Source organism: Adiantum capillus-veneris, chromosome 27, assembly GCF_014529385.1.
Source record: "Adiantum capillus-veneris isolate H3 chromosome 27, ASM1452938v2, whole genome shotgun sequence".
Classification (NCBI taxonomy): domain Eukaryota; kingdom Viridiplantae; phylum Streptophyta; class Polypodiopsida; order Polypodiales; family Pteridaceae; genus Adiantum; species Adiantum capillus-veneris.
The window spans coordinates 134,074,450-134,084,125 of NC_140957.1; positions in this window are offsets into that span (position 1 = coordinate 134,074,450).

Here is a 9,676-nt window from a genome sequence, read left to right on the forward strand (position 1 = left end):
CCACCACACTATGGTTTCTTCTTGCATTAATTTCCAAAAAGGGTCTAAAAGGAATGCCAAGCCCAAGGAAACCAAAGACAAAAATGATTCAAGAGGGAATAACAATGCTCAAAACTCTTCCCAAGGTAACTCCAACAATAACAACAACTCCAGCAACAATAACAACAAGACCAAGGAGAAGGTTACAGAGGTAAAAATAAACTCTTTCTTGAAGATCTAGAGGCTTTTTGAAAGGATCATAAATGTTTCAAGTGTGGGGAGCAAGGTCATGGTTACCGTTCTTGCCCCAAAAGAAATGCATGCAATGAGACTCCTAGAGTTTCCACGGTCGAAGCTCCAAAAGAAGATGCTCATTGCAAAGGGTCATCCCGTTACCACCAAGCAACCACCATTTATGTAGCCATGGTCCGGGCTTGTCGGACCCGCTAGTAGTGTACTATGTTATTGGTCGGGCTTGTCACTCAGGTAGGAATGGTTAAGAGTGATCGCCAATGAGAGGTGCACTCTAAAATTGGAATCTATAATGTTTGGGTAAGATTGGCTAAGTGTGGGCACCCAAATGTGAACAGACAAGCCCATATAAAAGTCATTCTAAACCTAAAATAGGTTATTCTCTCATTTGTGCAATGCAAGAAGAGTGCTCTTTCTCCATCTCCTTCTCCGTGTCCTTTGTGTACTAATGTGTGTGTGTGCTTGAGAGAGAGAGAGAGAGAGAGAGAGAGAGAGAGAGAGAGAGAGAGAGAGAGAGAGAGAGAGAGAGAGAGCATTGCGGCGGCACGACGACGGTGAGGCGGTTGAGCACGACGCAGTGGTAGCTCCTGCTTCTTTGCAGCAAGGAATCCTCCATAATAGCAAGCATAGAGCGGTGAGTGACACAACATTGTCATCTTTTAGGTTACTAGTTTAGGCTAATTGCATGCTTGGAGCCATTTGTAGCTCACACATACTGTTAGGCAAGTCCCTTGCTTTGATACGTGCAACAAAAGGCCACATTTTTGGCACCGTTGTCGGGGAATCACCTTGCACTAAGCTCAAGAGGCACTTTGTGCTTCTTCTGTGAGTGTTTGTGTTAGAAAGGAAGAGGAAGAAGAACAAGTTATTTTATACAAGTTTTTATTTCCTGCATAATCTCTATTTTATGCCAATGTCTGCTTGCACATAATCTTTTGCAGAGTTAGTAGTTAGTGTGTTACTAGTGAATGAGTAAGTAGATAAGACAATTAGCTTGTTTTCTACCAATGTATGCTTACACACAGTCTTTCCATAGTTAGTGAATAGCTTGTTTTCTGTCAATGTCTGCTTCTACACAATTTTTTTTTATTTGCACAGTTAGTAGTTAGTGTGTTAGCTAGTGAATGACTAAGTAGTGAGCAGAGTAGGTAGCTTCACTGTCAGTTAGTAGTCAGCAAAGTAGTTAGCATAGTAGTTAAGCTTAGTTAGCAGAGTAGCTAGCTGTAGAGGAGATAAGGTCAGGCTAGTTAGGAGAGTAGGTAAAGGTTTAGTGTGTGTGTTTGGCCCAAAAGGCCACTAAAACTGCATGCGACCGTCCATGGTATTGTTATTAAAAAAAAAACTCTCAAGATATTTGGGACCACAAAGAAATTTGGGAATTAAAATGAAAAATTTTTTATCCTAAAAGAAAGGGATCGGGATCATTACCCAAGCCCAAGACCAAGCCCAAGCCTAGGCCCAGGGGCGCCCAGGCCTCAGTCCTCAGTCTTATGATACTCATTATTCCTGTACCTTAGGCTCTAGGACCTCACTGGGCACACAAGGTAGTACCACTCAGGATCCATATATTGCGTCTAGTGATTCTTCCTCTCACTACGATGTCAGGATTACTTAATGCCTAGTCTCGAGAGATCAAGCCAAGACATGCATGCCATGGGCCCACGGTCTGGGCCAAGCATGCTTAGCCGCTTGAAGGAAACCTTTAGTAGAGCCACTCGCTCTGAACATGGGGCTAATGATGCAAAAGAGGGGGATAGGGAAGTAGATTTTCCATTCATAACCAACATAGACCCCATTCTCCTAGAGATTTTTCACATGAATACTCCATTCACTACACCCCTTGACTCTTCAGATCTATTCCCCTCCGAGGCTATATTACCTTATGGTAGAATCCTTGCCGAAGTATAAGAAGTTGAGCGGTATATAATTGCGACTAGGGAAAAGGAAATTGAGAGCTTACGCAAGGTGGACCAATGAATAGAGTTAAAATTTAAAGTCCCTATGCCAATATCATTGCTAGGAGAGCGATCAAGTGCTCCTGAATTAACAACCACTAAGGGTCAACCCATAGAGATCCACATTGCATCTAGTTCAATGGACATCCCTAGCACCTCAATCCTAGATGGAGCATTCCTAAATGAGAACTGGGAGTACTGAGAGTACAAACTAAAAAAGGAAACTCTAACCGACCTATACACAGGTCACACCTTTCACGTGGGTTGGTTAGATGTCCTACAATCCACAACGGGTGATACTAGTATGGAGGATCAACAACAAAGAGTTTGTGAGGTCATCCATAGGGTTATTGAGCTAGAGAGACAGAACAGGGGATCCACATGCCTTCAGTGGGTCTCATGAGATTCTTGGATACAGGGAAGGCTAAACAACCAACCTTATCGCAAATGGAGACTCCCTCGGTAAGTCCGATGGATCCTCTATATGTTGTTTTGCCAAAGGTCTCAATGTAATATGAGCCCACAAGTGATAGCTTTACTTTTCCAAGTCTAGCTCTTATTTCCCTTGATGAAATCACAGCTACCATGCCTACCCCAATGACGGGCATGCCAAGAAACACACCATGGACCTCATTTGTTAGTAAAGAACCACTACATTGTAGCTCAATGTCGAAAACAACCCCTACAAGTGTGTATCAATTGTATGCACCTATGGGTCCTCATGCTCATGTACCTTCTACCTGTCCCATTGTTTCAACAACTTATGCTCCACAACCACTACATTGAAGCTCTTATTTCCATGGGAACATACCTGCTAGCATTAGCATGTCACATCCGACGCCTGCTATGCCTAGGGCCACACATATGAACTTTGGGCTACCACATGGCACAACAATGTACCAAACGTGGAACACAAGGGTTTCCTATGCACCAAGCCCAATGCCAATACCTACTCCACATGTAGTCTCTGGAGAACCTTCACCCACGGTGCCTACTCACTTAGGTGACCTAGCAACATTTTCTCAAGCTATCAGGTCGATCTATTGTTGAGAATATGAGTAACATGCCTGATAGAGAACCTAGAAGTAAGGTAGTACAAATAGCCAAGCTCACACAAAAATTTAGTGGAGACGCGGATGTGAGAAATCATAGCGAAGTGTTTGAACAAATATGCGATTCTCTAGGAGAACACATTGACCTGCATAAGAGAAATGCTTTAACACTAGGTTGGTAATGGGACACTTTTATGTCCTATTAAGTGACCATTTTCCTTGAATTATGTCAAGAGGTTCAAAATGGATTTTGGGGTGCTATCTATCTAGAAATTTGTCTCATGAGATGAAAAAAACTCGACATTTTTTTGGAATATCAATTCCATCTTTAACCTTGTCCTGGCACAACATTTCACAAACTAAAGTGTGTGAAAAAACGGGTCCTGTTTTTGGCTTTTTTCAATTTTTTGCAACTATACCACTCTAGAATTCATGTTTGTGAGGCCTATAATGCTAGAGAACTATCTTTAGTAGTCCTCAACATGTCCTGATGCTTCTAGGGAGAAATAAATGTTAAAGTTGTAAGTTATGACCAAATTACAAAAATTGTCAAATCCTATTTTTTAGCCAATTTTAGCTCTTCTATGATTTTTTTGGTGGCTTTCATGATATCCAAATGCAGTTTTGATTTTCTATGTCACATATTGTAACATAAAGCTAATATTCCTTGAGTTTTGGGGCACCTAATACCCTATTTTGCATAGTAGACAACGATGATTGATTTTTTCAATTATAGAAGAAAACAAAACATTCTAGTATATCAAGTATAACTTTTTCAATATTGTTAGTTTCTTGTGACAACTACATGCATTTTGTAGGTAGTAACCATATCTAGTCATAAGGATCAAATTTGGCTAGATATTGAATAGTTTCTATGGGATTCTACAACTCATAATGTTGAACCCAGATTTTTCATGTTTGCTGTATTTAGCACTTTATCTTTGTCCCCAAGATTCCCCTTGGTAAGAGATGTAATATTCTTTTGACATGCTCCATGGCTCCTTATGAACCTAAAGAACAATAGGGAACTAAGAAAACATGCATATATTATTTGTATTGAGCGTGGCTATAGAAACTTTGATGATAGGTTTGCAGAATGGTAAAAATTCAACTTTTTTGTACCTATTTCTTTTGGCAAAACAAAAAATAGTGAGTGTTTTGTCTTATAAGACTAGATCTTTCTTTTTATTGTGCACAAATTTCAGTAGTATGCATGCTTACAATCTTGTTTGTGATGATGACATCTCCCAAAACACCAAGTAGAATTTGTCACTCTACTTTGGAGATTATGACATGGACTAAAGAGCATACATGCTTGCCGTAGCTAAGTCTCTCAAGCACCAAATGATTAGTCATCCATTCTAGAATGATGTCATAGGGTAAAAAGGAATCCTCTACTCGCTAAAAAACATAGACTAATGACTTAGGCTTTATCTTATCTACCTCATAATCAAGGATGAGTATGATTTCAAGCGAGAGGTAGTGTCATAAAATCTAATATCTAACTAAACCAAATGATTTTTTCATATTGAACTGATCATTTAACATGGGGGATTAAACAAAAACAAGAGTTAGAATATAAACATGTGCTTCTAGGTCTATCTCAACACGGGACCGAAGGGAGAGAAGGCAACGGGTCCAAAAGGGAGATGGTCTATCATAGAGCACTGACCAGATAATGGAGCTTAAAAGACCTTAGTCTTAGCTTCATTAAATACCTCCAAAGGTTAGTGTTAAAAGTCCTTAGACCTAAGACCTTAGGGTATTTTAGACCTTAGACATGCTTGAGGTGCTTGTCGTGCTTGATATGACTAAGGTGCTTGAGGTGCTTGTCGTGCTTGAGATGACTAAGGTGCTTAAGGTGCTTAAGGTGCTTGTCGTGCTTGAGTTGACTAAGGTGCTTGTTCTTCTTGATGACTAAGGTGCTTGAGATGACTAAGGTGCTTGTTGTGCTTGATGACTAAGGTGCTTGAGGTGATTGTCATGCTTTATGACTAAGGTGCTTGAGGTGCTTGTCATGCTTTATGACTAAGGTGCTTAAGGTGCTTCATGACTAAGGTGCTTGAGGGGTTGAAGGTGTTCCAAAAAGTCAACAACATCCCTACACAAGGAGGGGTATGAGAGAGAACACACACTCACTCACTCAAGGAATGCCAAGTCTAAAGAGGCAACAAGGACACATGTCAAGCTCCTCACCATGTTGCCCTCATAAGGTGCCAAAGCCTATTGGTTGCTCTATTGGTTTGATTAATTAATTGTTTAAGAATTATTCAAGCCCTCTCTCTCAAAGGGGAAAGGAGGACACTTGTCCAAAGACTACATCTATTGCTTGTTATGACTTGATCATGTGATTGGCCAGGTGTGAGGAAGTCCAATCATTTTCAAGCTAGAGCTAGGAAAAGGGGTCAGCCCAAGCAAGGAGGGGGGTAGCTTGACCATACTCTCTCTCACACACTCACACACACTCTCATTCTCATAGTGTTTTTTGCAAGAACTCCATCTCCTTCTCCAAGCTTGATAAGTTGAGAGCCTACACCGACAACTCTTGGCTATGGAATGCAAATCCATGCTCCAAAGTTCAAGCTTTCCATCTTCTTCATCTCAACAATCTAATATCTAACTAAACCAAATGATTATCTCAGATTGAGCTGATCATTTAATACGGGTAAATAAATGGGAACAAGAGTTAGAATATAGACATGTGCTTTTAGGTCTATCTCAACACGGGACCAAAGGGAGATAAGGCAACAGGTCCAAAAGGGAGATGGCCTATGAACTCACGTTTTCCAAACATTGGCTCGTACAAAACTCTTTTCATGCGACCCTACTCAAGCCTTACAAAGCAAAGCCACCAACAAACCTAATAATTGAAGACCCCCCAGAGATAAAAGATCAAGAAGGGGTGCTACAACTGGAAGCTATCCTTCGGACATGAGGACAAGGTACTACGCCATGGTAAGATTATCCAACAGTATCTTTTTAAGTTCAAAATTTATCCTTTGGAAGATGCTAGATGGATGCAAGGAGCATAACTTAAGGATAGTATGAACCTTGTCAATGCTTACAATGCTACACTAGAGTAAAAAAATATAAATGTTTCTTTTAAATGATCAATGTTTTTGTCTTATAAGAAAATAGATGTCTCTTTTTATTGTGCACAAATCTCAGTAGTATGTATGCTTAACATCTTGTTTGTGATGATGACATCGCCTAAACACCAAGTAGAATTTGTCACTCTACTTTGGAAATTATGATATGGACTAAAGATCAGAAATGCTTGTGGGGCAGCTAAGTCTCCCAAGCACCAAATGGATTAGTCATCCATTCTAGAATGATTTCATAGGGTAAAAAGGGATCGTCTACCCGCTAAGAAACATAGACTAATGACTAAGGCTTTATCTTCTCTACCCCATAATCGAGGACGACTATGATTTCAAGAGACAGGTAGTGTCATAAAATCTAATATTTAACTAAACCAAATGATTTTTTCATATTGAACCGATCATTTAATATGGTGAAATAAACGACAACAAGAGTTAGAATATAGACATGTGCTTTTAGGTCTATCTCAGCACGAGACTGAAGGGAGAGAAGGCAATGGGTCCAAAAGGGAGATGGTCTATCAAACAACAATGACCATATAATGGAGCTTAGAAGACCTTAGGGTTAGCTTGATTAAAGACCTCCAAAGATTAGTGTTCAAAGTCCTTCAACCTAGGTCCTTAGGGTATTTTAGACCTTATACGAGCTAATCTTGTGCTTGAAGTGCTTGTCAAGCTTGAGGTGACTAAAGTGCTTGAGGTGCGTGTCGTGCTTGAGCTGACTAACGTGCTTGAGGTGCTTGTCGTGCTTCATGACTAAGGTGCTCAAGGGGTTGGAGGTGTTACAAAAATTTAGCAACATCCCTACACAAGGGGGGGCAATCCCTACAAGTAGGGGCATAAGAGAGAACACACACACACACACTCAATCAAGGCAAGCCAATTCTAAAGAGGCAACAAGGACACATGTCAAGCTCCTCCCCATGTTTCCCTCATAAGGTTCCTAAAGCCTATTGGTTGGCCTCTAAAGGGGTGAAATGAGAATTTAGTTTGTTTAATTAATTGTTTAAGAATTATTCAAGCCCTCTCTCTCAAAGGGGAAAGGAGGACACTTGTCCAAGGAGTACCTCTATTGCTTGTTATGACTTAATCATTTGATTGTCCAACAGGCTTGACGAGGTCCAATCATTTTCAAGATAGAGCTAGGAAGAGGGGTCGACCCAAGAAAGGAGGGGGGTAGCTTGACTATATACTCTCTCTCACACACACACTCTCATTCTCATAATGTTTTGTGCAAGAACTCCATCTCCTACTCCAAGCTTGAGAGTTTGAGAGCCTACACCAACAACTCTTGGCTATGGAATGTAAATCCAACCAAGATCCATGCTCCAAAGTGCAAGCTTGACATCTTCTGCATCTCCATTACTATGCTATTATGCTATACTAAGCAACAAGAGTAATAACAATTGAGGAGTCTATTTCTATCTCATATGTTACTTCTTCTTCCTCTTCCCTTCCTATCAAGCCAAGGGCCAACCAAGGGGTCATGGACTCGGCCAACGGCCGGCTGCTAGTGGGAAGGGTTCCGGAAGTGGCTAGGAGCCTATTAAAGGGAGGTTGGGCGGATGGACCAGGACTTGGCAGTCCTCTGGTTTTACACTGGTATCAGAGCTAAACATAGAACTGAGGCACGTTTTGCTTTTTGATGCATGTTGCATGCAACCTCAAGTTGAGGAGGAAGAAGACGGCCAAAACCGAGTGCGTGCAGGAGCCCCAAGTCGGGGACGGAAGGAATTTTGAGCTGCATGGTTTTGGTCGAAGTCGGGCTCAGTTGGAGTGCAAGGGGAAGCTGCACAATTCCCGTCATTTCGATGCCCTCAAAATCGGGCTGAGTTGCAAGATTTTTTGTCCTTCGTCATCGCGCAGTGGACCGCCCTCTGTTGCAGACAGAGTTCGTTAAGTTTTTTTTTTAGAACCCATAAGGGTTGGCCATTTACACTTGGCCAACCCTAGTGGCCATTGCACAAGAGACTGTGCCTACGCAGTTTTGGATTCTCTTGCTCTCCTTTTCGATTCTCCGATTTGGTGGGAACCAACAAGTACAGTTGTTGTTGCTTATAGCAAATTCAGCAGTCCAAACTTGCTGAAAACAGGTTTTGAAGTTTCGAAAGGTCGGAGATTGGCCAATCATTTGACACCGTTTGGGCCTTTTGCATCCGATGCAAGCCCCATTGGAAACGAATGCACATTGATTCGTCTGTTCAAGCTTTTCGTCGACTGCAAAATTTGTCGGCAAATTTCACGTTCATCTGGTGTATTGCATACGATGCAAACCAGGTCGTTGGCAACTCCAACTTGATCGAGGCTTTCAAGAGCATCATCGGCTGCAGACTTGATCATTATTTTCAAGTTACTCTTCCTTTTGGATTGACGTTCGCTTTCGAATTCAGTGTTTTTTCCCATCCAAGGCGTAATTATACGGTTACTTATAGCAACCTGCTACAAGCTCATTGGAATTCAGGTATTCTTCGTTCTTTTCTCGCACAGTACGTCCACAGCATGGATTCGGACATAGATATGCATCATGCATTTGATTTCGAGCAGTCCGCACTCGTTTCGTATGCCGATGCCACGCGGACGGTTCCTCTCATGGAGAGTAATCGTGCCCCAACGGCAATAGACGATGCATATGAGTTGCTGGATATGCAAGATTTCCGTGCATTGCAAACACGCATGATTGTGCTTGAAATGAATTTTGTACAATTAAATCAGAATGTCACAGCATTATCCAATTTGATTAAGTTGCATATGCGGCAGTAGGCCATGGGCCCTGCTAGTCAGCCAACTCAGGAGCACGACTCCACACCAGGCCAAGGGACGGCTGCTGGGCAAGGCCCTCCTCCGGGACCGCTGCACTCTTTGACCCAAAAAGAGGTGGACGATTTGTTGAAAAATACAAAGCAACCAATTTTCTGGGGAGAAGAGCGTGAGAGCAACAAGGACACCGTGAATATTTTTCTCAGTAAGTGGGATGGTATTCATGACCTTAGACGTACCCCGGATGCAACCAAGGTGCTGCAGACAAGTCTGACTTTGGACGGCAAGGCCTACAAATGGTGGATGTCTCTCAAGGAGAAGGGCATGCTACCACAGACTTGGGAAGCTTTTGAGACTATCTTCAGGAAGGAATTTCTACCTACCAATGAGAAGGATAGAAATTGGACCGCCTGGGACAAATGTTCTATGCGCCAGCATAAAACATTATTGGAATATATTTCCCATTATCGGGATGTGATCCTCAAGCTGAAAGGGATGGATACCTTTCAGTAGGTGTGTGGGTTCATCCGTGGGTTAACTCCCGAGATTAAGAAGCACGTTATAACCCAGGATCCACAAA